Source organism: Aethalodelphis obliquidens, unplaced genomic scaffold (genome assembly GCF_003676395.1).
Source record: "Aethalodelphis obliquidens isolate GAN/ISIS:26980383/991018 unplaced genomic scaffold, ASM367639v1 scaffold4, whole genome shotgun sequence".
NCBI lineage: Eukaryota > Metazoa > Chordata > Mammalia > Artiodactyla > Delphinidae > Aethalodelphis > Aethalodelphis obliquidens.
The window spans coordinates 34,140,034-34,155,717 of NW_020837948.1; positions in this window are offsets into that span (position 1 = coordinate 34,140,034).

Below are 15,684 nucleotides of genomic sequence, written 5' to 3' on the forward strand. Positions count from 1 at the left end.
CTCCTTAAATCTTTGGCATGAGGGTAGCATAATCTTGATACCAAAATCTGCAAAGGACAGAATGAGAAAGGAAAATAACAGGTCATTCTCCCATGAACACAAAGACCTAAAAATAAATTAGCAAACCAAATCCAGTGACCTATAAAAATATGCATTATGACCAAATTGAGTGGGTCCCCAAAATGCAAGTTTGGTTTAATTAAAGACTGCATTTCTAAGAGATCTGGCAAAAAAGAGATGAAACACACAAAACATTTTAACTGAGGAGAATTTAAGGAACTATTTAAAGATTAATGGAACCCACAAGGGATGGTGGGACATTTAGTAACTAGCAATAGCCAGAAACCTCTAGGCTTGAAGGGGCAAAGAGTGAAAATGTCCACTGAGAGACGAATTCATGGAAAAGAGTTTAACCATCAGTGGTGGTAGTCATAGAGGAAAGCAACCTCTGCCAGAACAATACAAGTTAGAACAGTAACAGTCATTGTTAAAACTGTGGGTACAACCCTCCCATCTCCTGCTAGAGCCTCTCATTTGTTAGCCCCCATAGGAAGTCAGTGTCAGGGAGCTTGGGGATGCAAGCGGTTAAGATCAGCCTCGTAGGGAACAGAGCAGAAAAGGGCAGAGAATGGATGTTGGCATGTGATTTGAGAAGAACAGGCAAAACCACATGATCAGATGTAAACAAGAAAAGTCACATAATCATCTAGTTAGGTGGCAAACATTTTCTGTAAAGAGCTTAGCTAGATAGTAAATATTTTTCAGCTTTGCAAACCAAACATTCTGTTGGAACTACACAATTCTGCCGTTGTAGTGTAAGCAGCCATATATACACACTAAACAAATGGGTGTGTTTGTTTTCCAGTAAAATTTTATTTCCCCCCAAAAAATTGTGGACTGGATTTGGCCTGTGGGGTAGTCGTTTGTAGACGCTTGATCTAGTAGATGCAGAAAAAGTATTTGCTGAATGTTAACATCCATGTGAAATTAAAAAAAATTCTTGGCAAACAGAAGGGCGTTTCCTTATCCTGATAAAGTGTATTTTATTAAGAAAACAACTATAGTAAGCATTTATACTGAATGAAGCATATATTAAAAGGATTCTCTTTAAGATCATGAACAAGACAAGATTACTACTATTGTATTGGAAGCTATAGCCAGCATATTAAGGCAAGAAAAGGAAAAGTTATAAGAATTAGAAAGAAAACTAATCTTGTTTGCAATAGAAATAATTATCCACCTAAAGAACTAATATAAGTAAATATGAAAAAGATACCCTAATATAAAAATGGGCAATAGTCTTGAATTGGTACTTCATAGAAGAGAAAGAGAACGGCTCCTACAAGTATCTTTTGTTTGCCCCTATATACCAACTTCCCACTGTTCTTCACCTTGTGCTCCGCCCAGGATCCTGGCCTCAGCAGAGTTCCAGGTGGATTTGGCCAATGGGGATTCCTGGCAAAAGATCAGAAGGAAGGAGGAAAATGAGGTTGAGATATTTGTTCTTCTTGTCCGCGTCCTCATTCTGGCTGTTACTTTCAAGAAAAGGCCCCTGCTTTACAGTACTCTACTCTTCTGGGTTTCCAGTAACCTCTTCTTCCTCTGGTCCTTTTGGATCTAGGTGTGGAGTTAGGTCTATTGGTAACAGTCTGGGTTTTGCCTACATCCCACGCACATCTTTGTGCTTAGTCCCTTTGATTATGCTAACTTGTCATTTGTTCACTGTTGAAATCCAGATACAACCAATAAACACATTATAAGATGTTCAATCTCATTAATAGCCAGAAAAAAATGCAAATTAAAACCATTATTAAAGATGATTTAAAACCTACCAGATTGGGGATAATTTAAAATATTGACAAGGATGAGAACAGACAATACAATTATACATTATTGGTGAGTGTATAAATTGATACAACCATTTTTGAAAAAACAATTTAGTATTATATAGCAAAGTTGAAGATTCACAAGCCTATAATCAGCGATTTTGCACCAGGAGCCATGTTCAAGGAGGAATTTTTGTAATAGCAAAACATTGGAAACAACATAGATATCTATCAACAGAATGGATAAGTGGATTGTGGCTTATTCATACAATGGAATACTTAATAGCAATGAAAATGAATAAATTACAGGTACATAAAAAAGCATGGAGGAAGTCAAGAACCAAAAGGGAGCAGAAAAATCAGCTTAAAGAAGGTGAGACATGGGCAAAGATTTGAAGAAAGTGAGAAAAGGAGGCATGCGCATATCTGGGGGGAGAGCATTCCAGAGGAGAAGAAACAGCAAGAGCAAAGGTGCTGAGGTGTTTGTGTTTGGTGTTTTGAGGAACAGCAAGGGGCCCAGGAGACTTAGAGTAAGAGGGAATACTGTATAACAAAAGATCAGAGAGGCAAAGGGGTAGAATAAGTTGTTTCAGGCCTTGTAGGCCATTGTATGGAATCTGTTTTTAGTGTGAGTAATATGGTAACTCACTGAAAGTATTTGAGAAAAGTGACGCGATCTGACGTGTTTTTAGATAATCGCTTTGGAAGCTGGAATGAAAATGCACTGAGAAAGGGCGATGGAGGACTGAGAAAGGTTAGGAGGATGTTCCAATAATTCAGGTGAGAGATGACATGGCACTGGTAGCAGTGGGGTGTGGCGAGAAATGCTTAGTATCTGTTATATTTTAAAGCTAGTTTACATGGAATTTGCTTATATTGAATGTAGGTATCTAGAGGAAGACAGGAGTCTGTGATGACTCTAAACTTTTTAGGTTTGCATAACCAGAAGGATGGAGTTGCCACTAAATGAGATGAGGAAGAGTTTGAAGAGGTGGGTTTGGGAAAGAAGAAAGAACTTCAGTTTTGAACATGTTGCATTTGAGATAACCATGCAGATGGATATGTTGGGTAGACATTTGGATATAAGAGCCTGAAGTTCAAGAGACAGGAATTCAGCATTCGTTTATGCACATTTCAGAACTCTCCAAAATAAAACTTTAATATGCGTCCTTTTGGGAGACCAAGACATTCTCTTTGCTGCAGAGAACTGCACTTGCTGTCGAGCCACCACACTTCTCGTTAAATTATTGCTGAGGCAGCGATCCAAAGCACCTGGTGATTGATTACACATACTTGATGGCATTATTTATACTACCTGGCAGAGCAAACAGATGCTTAAGCAAGGTTCCTAGCTTTATGAATGACGGCAGCAGAGCATTCAACTCCCTTCCCCCTTTTGATGGATATATCTGATGCTAACATCACATTTAAGGGACTACAAATAAAGCAGGTAAGTTCTCAAGAATCTCATTCTCATCCGCCAGTGGAAACTGAATGAGGCAGAACATTAGCCTCTGCAGCAACTTATTATTTTGCCATCACACAGTACTTTGTCTTTCCTAAGGAATTTGCAATCCAATGTAATTTACATAGAATTTCTGAAGTTGTTCTTATATCATTTTCCTATTTCCAACTCAATTTGCATTTGAAAACTGGAGAGAGAAATTTTTTCCCCAGAATAAAGATCAGATTCTTTGGAATATCTTCTCAAACTTGAAGTTATTCACCCTTAATTCTAATCTTCCTTGTAATTCCTGTCAGTGAATTATAGATTCTAAAAATCTTAGCATTGTACATAATTTTACTAAGATACCTAAATTATCAAGGTCACTGGGATACAGGGCTTTGCTGAAGCAATAAGACATTTCTGTTCACTCAGAGGAAGACAGTGTGTTTGGCTCCAGTGGTAAAAGGGTTTCATTCGAATTGTGATCAATGACTGGAAGGTCATGTACCACTAGGGAAGACAGAGTGGGCAGTGAAGGCAGCACAGCAGCAGAAAGAAGAATATTTTCTGTTCTCCTCACACACCTCGTTAGCTCTTTCCATAGTTAGCTTCACATCTCTCCCCACTAAGAGGCCTCTTGGGCTTTAGGTTTCCAATCTCACAGACTGAGGTCTCCCTGAGCTGAGAAAGCTAAAGTAGGGAGTAGATCTGCCTGATGGTGGGATGCAGGGGCTGGGGGCACGGTTTAATCCATGGCAAAAGGACACCAACTGGCAGGGAGATTCTGCTGTGGGACGACACAGACTTCCAAGCAAAAATCACCCCATATCTGTGAGCCTCTCCCTAAGCAAGGAAAGCAATGTTGCAGGACACCTTGGGGAAAGGTATAGAAAAGCAGACCATCCACAGATGTTTTCACCAGTGTAGGTTAGGTAATTACTTAACTAGGCCCCTGGAAAGAGTTGGAATAATTCAGTATTCAAAGGAGCCATGACACAGTTTGTGGAAGCCAAGAATGCATTTCCACGTGGCCCAGCTGTGACTGGGAGTTTTCAGGCCTTGGAGGTGGACAGGGATTTATCTGGCTTGAAGGTTATTGGACAGTTTTTTTTCTTTTTTAAGAGCTTTGTTGAGATAGTTTACATACCATACAATCCACTCATTTAAGGTGAAAATTCAAAGGCTTTTAGCATTCAGAGCTGTGATTTTAGTCATATAATACAGAAACTCTAACTGCAAACAACTTGAAACCAGCTGTCTGAAGGGTGGCAGTAAAGAGCAGAAGAGAGGGATGCCTGCTAGCTGCACTCCCCTGTTTATTATTCCTCCTCTTTTTCCTCTTCTGCTTCCCCGGAATCCATGCCCATCTCTTTGTAATCTTTCTCTAGAGCTGCAAGGCCCTCTTGGGCCTCAGAGAGCTTTCCTTGCTCCAAGCCTCCCGCATCTCAGCAGTGCACAAAGGTTTGCTCTGTGTGTCTAAGATCAAACTTATGGTCCGGGTGGGTCCAGGCCTCGGTGAGGGCAGTGGTGTCACTTTTATTTTTTAAAATGGCAATAGATAAGCATTCAGTGACTTTTGAATGGCATTATGTATGTATGTTTATTTTTGCCTCCTTAAGTGTTCATGTAAAAAATAGCTAAGCAATTTCACAATTTTCTGTTTTCTGGTTAGAAAACAGCAGTTAGAGAAGAGCAGGCATGGATACTGTCAGTATCTATGTGACACCTGACGTTTCAGATATTTTCAGATACCTGCTTGGCATGTATTAAACTGCACCCTGGGGCTTCCCTGGTGGCGCAGTGGTTGAGAGTCTGTCTGCCGATGCAGGGGACACAGCTTCGTGCCCCGGTCCGGGAGGATCCCACATGCCGTGGAGCGGTTGGGTCCGTGAGCCATGGCCGCTGAGCCTGCGCATCCGGAGCCTGTGCTCCACCACGGGAGAGGCCACAACAGTGAGAGGCCCGCGTACCGCAAAAAAAAAAAAAACAAAACTGCACCCTGCAGGCTTGCAAGCCTTGTAGTTGCACAGCCTCAAGACTGAAGTAAGAGCTCAGAGACAGCGACAGTGACAGCAACATCAATGGTTTATTGGATGGGAGATCTTACTCGTCTGAAGCAAAAAGGTCCTGGAGTGACCTCCCCACGGTATACAGCAGGCAGAACATGGCAGACTGCTTCTGGGAGAAAGAGGCTACCATTTATAGAGGGAATTGATGCCAGTTCGGCTCATCAGTTACCAGAGAAACCGGCAGCTAGGGGCATGTCCTCACAGACCCCTCAGGTTAACAAGTATCACAAGGGCAGATGTTTCTCTTTAATAAACTAGCAGGTGGAGCCACCTGGCCTAAGGATTAGAACAATCACCAGCTTGGGCAGGGGACAAGCACGTTCAAGTGCGTAGGGACTGGTGGAGCAAGGGATGTACAAAGAGCAAGGGCACAGCTGTCTTGAATGACCTGACTGTATACTCCACCCATACAGACCCTGCATAACCCTTACAATCTTGGTCCAACCCTCTTCCTCGCTACCCCTGGAGTCAGTTATGTAGAGGTGCACTGCAACCAAATACCACAAATGCAATACAGGTAACAGCAGCTAAAGAGTATCAAGAGTTCAAGAGGCAGGTGCTTACTGACTCAGTTTTTCACAGAAGTTCAGAGGACGACACCAACATCTCGCTGTAGACTCCACAATCAGATTCATTTCACAGTGAGGCCACTGTTGTCACCCAGTCAGAAGAAATTCCCTCCACTCAGACTAGGGATGAAATGGGAGATGTTTAACAGGCACAATGCGGGGAAGATCATGACCATTAAGTAAAAAAAATAGCGGTGACCACATTCTGAGATAATACCACCTCGTGTGTCGTTTTTGTCCTGACCTGCAGAACCGTCCCGCCTGTTCACCCTCGGAGCCCACAGTCCAAGCTAAATCCTGGACAGGCAGTGTAATATAATGGTGCCTTTCTCCAGTAGAGGGTCTGGATTAATTACTTTAGCAGTCTTAGGCGAGGCTGGTAGAACACCGGTGAAATCGGTAAATCTCTTTCTAATCCTCCTCCCCACAGGCAGCAAATCCAAACCACCGGGGACTCACCTGCCGGTCCCACAGCCATTTTTTTTTTTTTTTTTTTTTTCGGTCGGTACGCGGGCCTCTCACTGTTGTGGACTCTCCCGTTGTGGAGCACAGGCTCCGGACACGCAGGCTCAGCGGCCATGGCTCACGGGCCCAGCCGCTCCGCGGCACGTGGGATCCTCCCGGACCGGGGCACAAACCCGTGTCCCCTGCATCGGCAGGCGGACTCTCAACCACTGCGCCACCAGGGAAGTCCCCCAGAGCCATTTTATAATGTGTTCCCCTGCGGGTAGCTCCCGTGGCAAGGGCAGAAGTGAGCTATTGTCCCGACTGATAGTTGGCAACGGTCTGGTGGTCCACAGCTGAACTTGGCTGGTGTTGACTAGTTGCCTCTGGGTTAACACGGCCTAGGCACTGGGATGATTGCTCCTGGATGTTCAGTTATAGCTCATACGGCTTGAGTTAGCCTCCTGGTCCACACGTTGAGAGATCAGATTTCTGGCTCACTCTTAATTTAAGTCCATTCATCCTTTTGATTATCTAGCAGCAGTGGGGTTCTAAGGCAGGTGGAAATGCCAGTGTATGGCTTTTTTATCAGCTCATTCCTGAACTTCATGGCCTGTGAAATGGGCTCTTTGGTCACTACTGATGTCCATTGGGGTCCCCTATTTCACACATAGCTGTTCTAGACCCGGAACAGTGTTGTTTTGCCTTGCTCCAGGACTCGGGTAAGCGTTCTGTAATGTCTTCCACCTGTTTATGATGCATTGTAGACTGCATATAGCTGTTGTTCCATCACACTATATGGTTGCTCTGTCCCCTTCCATAGCTGGGATCAGAAACCCAAGAGTACTCTTTTTATTATTTTGCTCTCAGAAATAATAGGCCCCAACCAAACCTTTCGGAAAAACTGGTCACGTCAAATACACAAGCCTGTACCTGAGTTAATATCGCTAAAGCCTGTGTCTGTAATTGTTTAAGGGTAATGGGCTGGGGGTATCCAGGTTCTTGCATTTTGTCTGTACTCACCAGCTATCCCGCTGCAGTCAGATGAGTGCAAGGCTCCGAGGTTAACAGGATGTCACCAATATAATGGAAGAGAAAGACATCTCTCATGGTAGACAGCTGTCACAGGGCCCCATATGCTAGTGGACGGCCACCTCTGAATTACCCCTGCAACCTTCCATTCTCCGTCCTTATTTCCCGACAGCTTGGTGCTCACGGGAGTTTCCCCGGCCTCCTGGCTGGCTCATTAGTTGTTGGGCTGCACCCCGCAGGCCTGCAAGCCTTTGTAGTTGCCCAGCCACAAGACCAAAGTAAGAGCCCAGAGCCAGCAACAGAAACATCAGTGATTATTGGACAGGGGACTCTTACTTGTCTGAAACCAAAGGTTCTGCAGCAACACGCCTACTGTGGACGGCTGGGGGCAAGCAGCATATGGCAGCAATCTATGCTACTGGGGAAGAAGGAGGCTACCAATTATAGGGGAATTGATGTCAGGTTGGCTCATCAGTTACCAGGGAAACTGGCAGAGGGGCATGACCCTCACAGCCCCTCAGGTTAATGTCCATCACCAGGGCAGATGTTTCCCTTTAATAAACTAGCAGGTGGAGACGTGTAAGTGAAGCAGGCACTGGTGGAGCAGGGGATGTACAAAGAGCAAGAGAACAGCCATCTTGAGTGGCCTGATTGTACAGCATGATGTAGCCATAAAAACTAGATGACTAGCAGCATTTTAAATCATTCTTCTTGAAGACAGAGCCGTCATTCACTGAATAGCACCTCTTTCATGAGTGCAAAAATCCATGCAAAATTTTTACTAAGTTTTACCACCAGATGTCAGCCATTCACTGCACTCGTAACAACTACCCTGAAGCAATCTTGAGGAGAAATCTATAAATGTGGATGTCTCTTTCATTGCTCTTTCCCTCTGTCTCTCTTTCACCCCTTCCTGCTAATGACTGTCCGTCTATCAATCAATCATCTATTTATCTAGCATCAATTTATTTACTTGTAATGCACATATTTATTTTTATCTATCTAAATAATAAAAGGGATATACTAGGTATTTTAAGAAAAGTAACATGACAAAGAGTTTAACTATTTACATATACAAATGTGAAAACTTCACTAAAAACATTTTCTAAACTTTGGTCTGTAATTCAGACTTTTTTCAGCCCAGGAACTGTGGGACCAATGCAATGTTTTGCAGCCTTTGTTTTCAGAACATACTTTCAGCTGTCACCTGGAAGTTTTGTTTTTTGGAACTTTTTTTAGATTCTTGTTGTTACTCTGGAATTATATTCTTATTGAAAAAGTATCAACAATATATTGAGAAAACCATACAATACTTGATTTTTAGAAAGGCTCTAGGTGTTTGATTAAAAAGCTATTGGAGGGCTTCCCTGGTGCGCAGTGGTTGGGAGTCCGCCTGCTGATGCAGGGGACGCGGGTTCATGCCCCGGTCCAGGAGGGTCCCACGTGCTGCGGAGCTGCTGGGCCCGTGAGCCGTGGCCGCTGGGCCTGCACGTCTGGAGCCTGTGCTCCACAACGGGAGAGGCCACAACGGTGAGAGGCCCGCATACCGCAAAAAAACAAACAAAAAAAACCCAAAAAGAAACTCAAAACAATTAAGAAAATGGTCATAGGAACATACATATTGATAATTACCTTAAATGTGAATGGATTAGGGCTTCCCTGGTGGCGCAGTGGTTGGGGGTCCCCCTGCCGATGCGGGGGACATGGGTTTGTGCCCCGGTCTGGGAGGGTCCCACGTGCCACGGAGCGGCTGGGCCCGAGGGCCATGGTCGCTGGGCCTGCGTGTCCGGAGCCTGTGCTACACAACGGGAGAGGCCACAGTGGTGAGAGGCCCGCGTACCACAAAAAAGAAAAAAAAATGTGAATGGATTAAATGCTCCAACCAAAAAACACAAGCTTGCTGAATGGATACAGAAACAAGACCCATCTATATGCTGTCTACAAGAGACCCACTTCAGACCTAGGGACACATACAGACTGAAAGTGAGGGGATGGAAAAAGACATGTCATGCAAATGGAAATCAAAAGAAAGTGGAATAGCAATACTCATATCAGATAAAATAGACTTTAAAATAAAGAATGTTACAAGAGACAAGGGGGGACACTACATTATGATCAAGGGATCAGTCCAAGAAGAAGATATAACAATTATAAACATATATGCACCCAACATAGGAGCACCTCAATACATAAGGCAAATGCTAACAGTTATAATAGAGGAAATTGACAGTAACACAATAATACTGGGGGACTTTAACACTTCAATTATACCAATGGACAGACCATCCAGACAGAAAATTAATAAGGAAACACAAGCTTTAAATGGCACAATAGACCAGATAGATTTAACTGATATTTGTAGGACATTCCATCCAAAACCAGCAGATTACACTTTCTTCTCAAGTGCACATGGAACATTCTCCAGGATAGATCACACCTTGGGTTACAAATCGAGCCTTCGCAAATTTAAGAAAATTAATATCACATCAAGCATCTTTTCCGACCACAAAGCTATAAGATTAGAAATCAGTTACAGGGAAAAAAACATAAAAAACACAAACACATGGAGGTTAAACAGTACGTTACTAAATAACCAAGAGATCACTAAAGAAATCAAAGAAGATTTCAAAAAAATACGGAGAGAAAAATGACAATGAAAACACAACGATCCAAAACCTATGGGATGCAGCAAAAGCAGTTCTAAGAAGGAAGCTTATAGCAATACAATCCTACCTCAAGAAATAAGAAAAATCTCAAATAACCAATCTACCCTTACACCTAAAGGAATTAGAAAGAGGACAACAAACAAAACCCAAAGTTACTAGAAAGAAAGAACTCATAAAGATCAGAGTAGAAATAAATGAAATAGAAACAAAGAAAACAATAGCAAAGATTAATAAAACTAAAAGCTGCTTCTTTGAGAAGATAAAAAAAATTGATAAACCTTTAGCCAGACTCATCAAGAAAAAGAGGGAGAGGACTCAAATCAATAAAATTGGAAATGAAAAAGGAGAAGTTACCACAGACACTACAGAAATGCAAAGCATACTAAGAGACTACTACAAGCAACTCTATGCCAATAAAATGGACAACCTGGAAGAAAGGACAAATTCTTACAAAGGTATAACCTTCCAAGACTGAACCAGGAAGAAACAGAAAATATGAACAGACCAATCACAAGTACTGAAATTGACACTGTGATTAAAAATCTTCCAACAAACAAAAGTCCAGGACCAGATGACTTCACAGGTGAATTCTACCAAATATTTAGAGAAGAGCTAACATCCATCCTTCTCAAACTCTTCCAAAAAACTGCAGAGGAAGGAGCAGTCCCAATCTCATTCTATGAGGCCACCATCACCTTGATACCAAACCAGACAGAGATTGCTACAAAAAAAAAATTACAGATGAATATCACTGAAGAATAGAGATGCAAAAATCCTCAACACAATACTAGCAAACAGAATCCCACAACACATTAAAAGGATCATACACCATGATAAAGTGGGATTTATCCCAGGGATACAAGGATTCTTCAATATATGCAAATCAATCAATGTGATCTACCACATTAACAAATTGAAGAAGAAAAACCACACGATAATCTTAATAGATGCAGAAAAAGCTTTTGATAAAATTCAACACCGATTTATGATAAAAACCCTGCAGAAAGTAGGCATGGAGGGAACTTTCCTCAACATAATAAAGGCCATATATGACAAACCCACAGCCAACATCGTCCTCAATGGTGAAAACTGAAAGCATTTCCACTAAGATCAGGAACAAGACAAGGTTGCCCACTCTCACCACTCTTATTCAACATAGTTTTGGAAGTTTTAGCCACAGCAATAAGAGAAGAAAAACAAATAAAAGGAATCCAAATCGGAAAAGAAGAAGTAAAGCTGTCACTATTTGCAGATGACATGATACTATGCATAGAGAATCCTAAAGAAGCCATCAGAAAACTACTAGAGCTAATCAATGAATCTGGTAAAGTTTCAGGACACAAAATTAATGCACAGAAATCTCTTGCATTCCTATATGCTAGCAATGAAATATCAGAAAGGGAAATTAAGGAAACACTCCCATTCACCACTGCAACAAAAAGAATAAAATATCTAGTAATAAAGCTACCTAAGGAGACAAAAGACCTGTATGAAGAAAATTATAAGACACTGATGAAAGAAATTAAAGATGATACAAATAAATGGAGAGATATACCATGTTCTCGGAATGGAAGAATCAATACTGTGAAAATGACTATACTACCCAAAGAAATCTACAGATTCAATGCAATCCCTATCAAATTACCAATGGCATATTTTACAAAACTAGAACAAAAAATCTTAAAATCTGTATGGAGACAAAAAAGACCCCCAATAGCCAAAGCAATCTTAAGGGAAAAATACAGAGGTGGAGGAATCAGACTCCCTGACTTCAGACTATACTACAAAGCTACAGTAATCAAGACAATATGGTACTGGCACAAAAACAGAATGATAGGTCAATGGAACAGGATAGAAAGCCCAGAGATAAACCCATGCACCTATGGTCAACTAATCTATGATAACGGTGGCATGGATATACAATGGAGGAAAGACAGTCTCTTCAATAAGTGATGCTGGGAAAACTGGACAGCTACATGTAAAAGAAAGAAATTAGAACACTCCCTAACACCATACACAAAAATAAACTCAAAATGGATTAAAGACCTAAATGTGAGACCAGACACTATAAATCTCAAGAGGAAAACATAGGAAGAACACTCTGACAAAAATCACAGCAAGATCTTTTTTGATCCACCTCCTAGAGTAATGGAAATAAAAACAAAAATAAACAAATGGGACCAAATGAAACTTAAAAGCTTTTGCACAGCAAAGGAAACTATAAAGAAGACGAAAAGACATCCCTCAGAATGGGAGAAAATATTTGCAAAGGAATCAACAGACAAAGGATTAATCTCCAAAATTTATAAGCAGCTCATGCAGCTCAATATTAAAAAACAAGCAACCCAATCCAAAAATGGTCAGAAGACCTAGACATCTTTCTAAAGAAGACATACAGATGGCCAAGAAGCACATGAAAATTTGCTCAACATCACTAATTATTAGAGAAATGCAAATCAAAACTACAATGAGGTATCACCTCAGACCAGTTAGAATGGGCATCATCAGAAAATCTACAAACAACAAATGCTGGAGAGGGTGTGGAGAAAAGGGAACCCTCTTGCCCTGTTGGTGGGAATGTAAATTGATACAGCCACTATGGAGAATAGTATGGACGTTCCTTAAAAAACTACAAATAGAACTACCATACGTCCCAGCAATCCCACTACTGGGCATATACCCTGAGAAAACCATAATTCAAAAAGAGTCATGTACCATTTGTTTCCATGAGCACTAAAGAAAAATGTGTATTGTTGTTTTTGGATGGAATGTCCTATAACTATCAATTAAGTCCATCTTGTTTAATGTATCATTTAAAGCTTGTGTTTCCTTATTTATTTTCATTTTGGATGATCTGTCCATTGGTGAAAGTGAAGTGTTAAAGTCCCCTACTATGAATGTGTTACTGTCGATTTCCCCTTTTATAGCTTTTAGTATTTGCCTTATGTATTGAGGTGCTCCTATGTTGGGTGCATAAATATTTACAATTGTTATATCTTCTTCTTGGATCAATCCCTTGATCATTATGTAGTGTCCTTCTTTGTCTCTTCTAATAGTCTTTATTTTAAAGTCTATTTTGTCTGATATGAGAATTGCTACTCCAGCTTTCTGTTGGTTTCCATTTGCATGAAATATCTTTTTCCATCCCCTTTCAGTCTGTATGTGTCTCTAGGTCTGAAGTGGGTCTCTCGTAGACAGCAAATATATGAGTCTTGTTTTTGTATCCATTCAGCCAATCTGTGTCTTTTGGTGGGAGCATTTAGTCCATTTACACTTAAGGTAATTATCGATATGTGTGTTCCCATTCCCATTTTCTTAATTGTTTTGGGTTCGTTATTGTAGGTCTTTTCCTTCTCTTGTGTTTCTTGCCTAGAGAAGTTCCTTTAGCAGTTGTTGTAGAGCTGGTTTGGTGGTGCTGAACTCTTTCAGCTTTTGCTTGTCTGTAAAGGTTTTAATTTCTTCATCAAATCTGAATGAGATCCTTGCTGCGTAGAGTAGTCTTGGTTGCAGATTTTTCTCCTTCATCACTTTAAATATGTCCTGCCAGTCCCTTCTGGCTTGCAGAGTTTCTGCTGAAAGATCAGCTGTTAACCTCATGTGGATTCCCTTGTGTGTTACTCGTTGTTTTTCCCTTGCTGCTTTTAATAAGTTTTCTTTGTATTTAATTTTTGACAGTTTGATTAATATGTGTCTTGGCATATTTCTCCTTGGATTTATCCTGTATGGGACTCTCTGTGCTTCTTGGACTTGATTAACTATTTCCTTTCCCATATTAGGGAAGTTTTCAACTATAATCTCTTCAAATATTTTCTCAGTCCCTTTCTTTTTCTCTTCTTCTTCTGGAACCCCTATAATTCGAATGTTGGTGTGTTTAATGTTGTCCCAGAGGTCTCTGAGACTGTCCTCAGTTCTTTTCATTTTGTTTTCTTTATTCTGCTCTGCAGTAGTTATTTCCACTATTTTATCTTCCAGGTCACTTATCCCTTCTTCTGCCTCAGTTATTCTGCTATTGATCCCATCTAGAGTACTTTTCATTTCATTTATTGTGTTGTTCATCGTTGCTTGTTTCATCTTTAGTTCTTTAGGTCCTTGTTAAATGTTTCTTGCATTTTGTCTATTCTATTTCCAAGATTTTGGATCATCTTTACTATCATTATTCTGAATTCTTTTTCAGGTAAACTGCCTATTTCCTCTTCATTTGTTAGGTCTGGTGGGTTTTTATCTTGCTCCTTCATCTGCTGTGTGTTTTTCTGTCTTCTCATTTTGCTTATCTTACTGTGTTTGGGGTCTCCTTTTTGCAGGCTGCAGGTTCGTAGTTCCCCTTGTTTTTGGTGTCTGTCCCCAGTGGCTAAGGTTGGTTCAGTGGGTTGTGTAGGCTTCCTGGTGGAGGGGAGTAGTGCCTGTGTTCTGGTGTATGAGGCTGGATCTTGTCTTTCTGGTGGGCAGGTCCACGTCTGGTGGTGTGTTTTGCGGTGTCTGTGGCCTTATTATGATTTTAGGAAGCCTCTCTGCTAATGGGTGGGGTTGTGTTCCTGTGTTGCTAGTTGTTTGGCATAGGATGTCCAGCACTGTAGTTTTCTGGTCGTTGAGTGAAGCTGGTTGCTGGTGTTGAGATGGAGATCTCTGGGAGATTTTCGCCGTTTGATATTATGTGGAGCTGGGAGGTCTCTAGTGGACCAGTGTCCTGAAGTTGGCTCTCCCACCTCAGAGGCACAGCACTAACTCCTGGCTGGAGCACCAAGAGCCTTTCAGCCACACAGCTCCTTAATTTGGGATGATTCGTTGTCTATTCATGTATTCCACAGATGCAGGGTACATCAAGTTGATTGTGGAGCTTTAATCTGCTGCTTCTGAGGCTGCTCGGAGAAATTTCCCTTTCTCTTCTTTGTTCTCACAGCTCCCAGGGGCTCAGCTTTGGATTTGGCCCCGCCTCTGTGTGTAGGTCGCAGGAGGGCATCTGTTCTTCGCTCAAACAGGACGGGGTTAAAGGAGCCGCTGATTCGGGGGCTCTGGCTCACTCAGGCCGGGGGGGAGGGAGGGGCACGGAGTGCGGGGCTAGCCTGCGGAGGCAAAGGCCGGTGTGACGTTGCACCAGCCTGAGGCGCGCCGTGCGTTCTCCCGGGGGAGCTGTCCCTGGATCCCGGGGCCATGGCAGTGGCGGGCTGCACAGGTTCCCGGGAAGCGGGGTGTGGATAGTGACCTGTGCTCGCACACAGGCTTCTTGGTGGCAGCAGCAGCAGTCTTAGCGTCTCATGCCTGTCTCCGGGGTCCGCGCTTTTAGCCGCGGCTCGTGCCCATCTCTGGAGCTCCTTTAAGCAGCGCTCTTAATCCCCTCTCCTCGCGCACCAGGAAACAAAGAGGGAAGAAAAAGTCTCTTGCCTCTTCGGCAGGTCCAGACTTTTCCCCGGACTCCCTCCCGGCCAGCCGTGGCGCACTAACCCCCTGCAGGCTGTGTTCACGCTGCCAACCCCAGTCCTCTCCCTGCGCTCCGACTGAAGCCCGAGTCTCAGCTCCCAGCCCCGCCCGCCCCGGCGGGGAAGCCGACAAGCCTCCCGGGCTGGTGAGTGCCGGTCGGCCCTGATTCTCTGTGCGGGAATCTCTCCGCTTTGTCCTCCGCACCCCTGTTGCTGC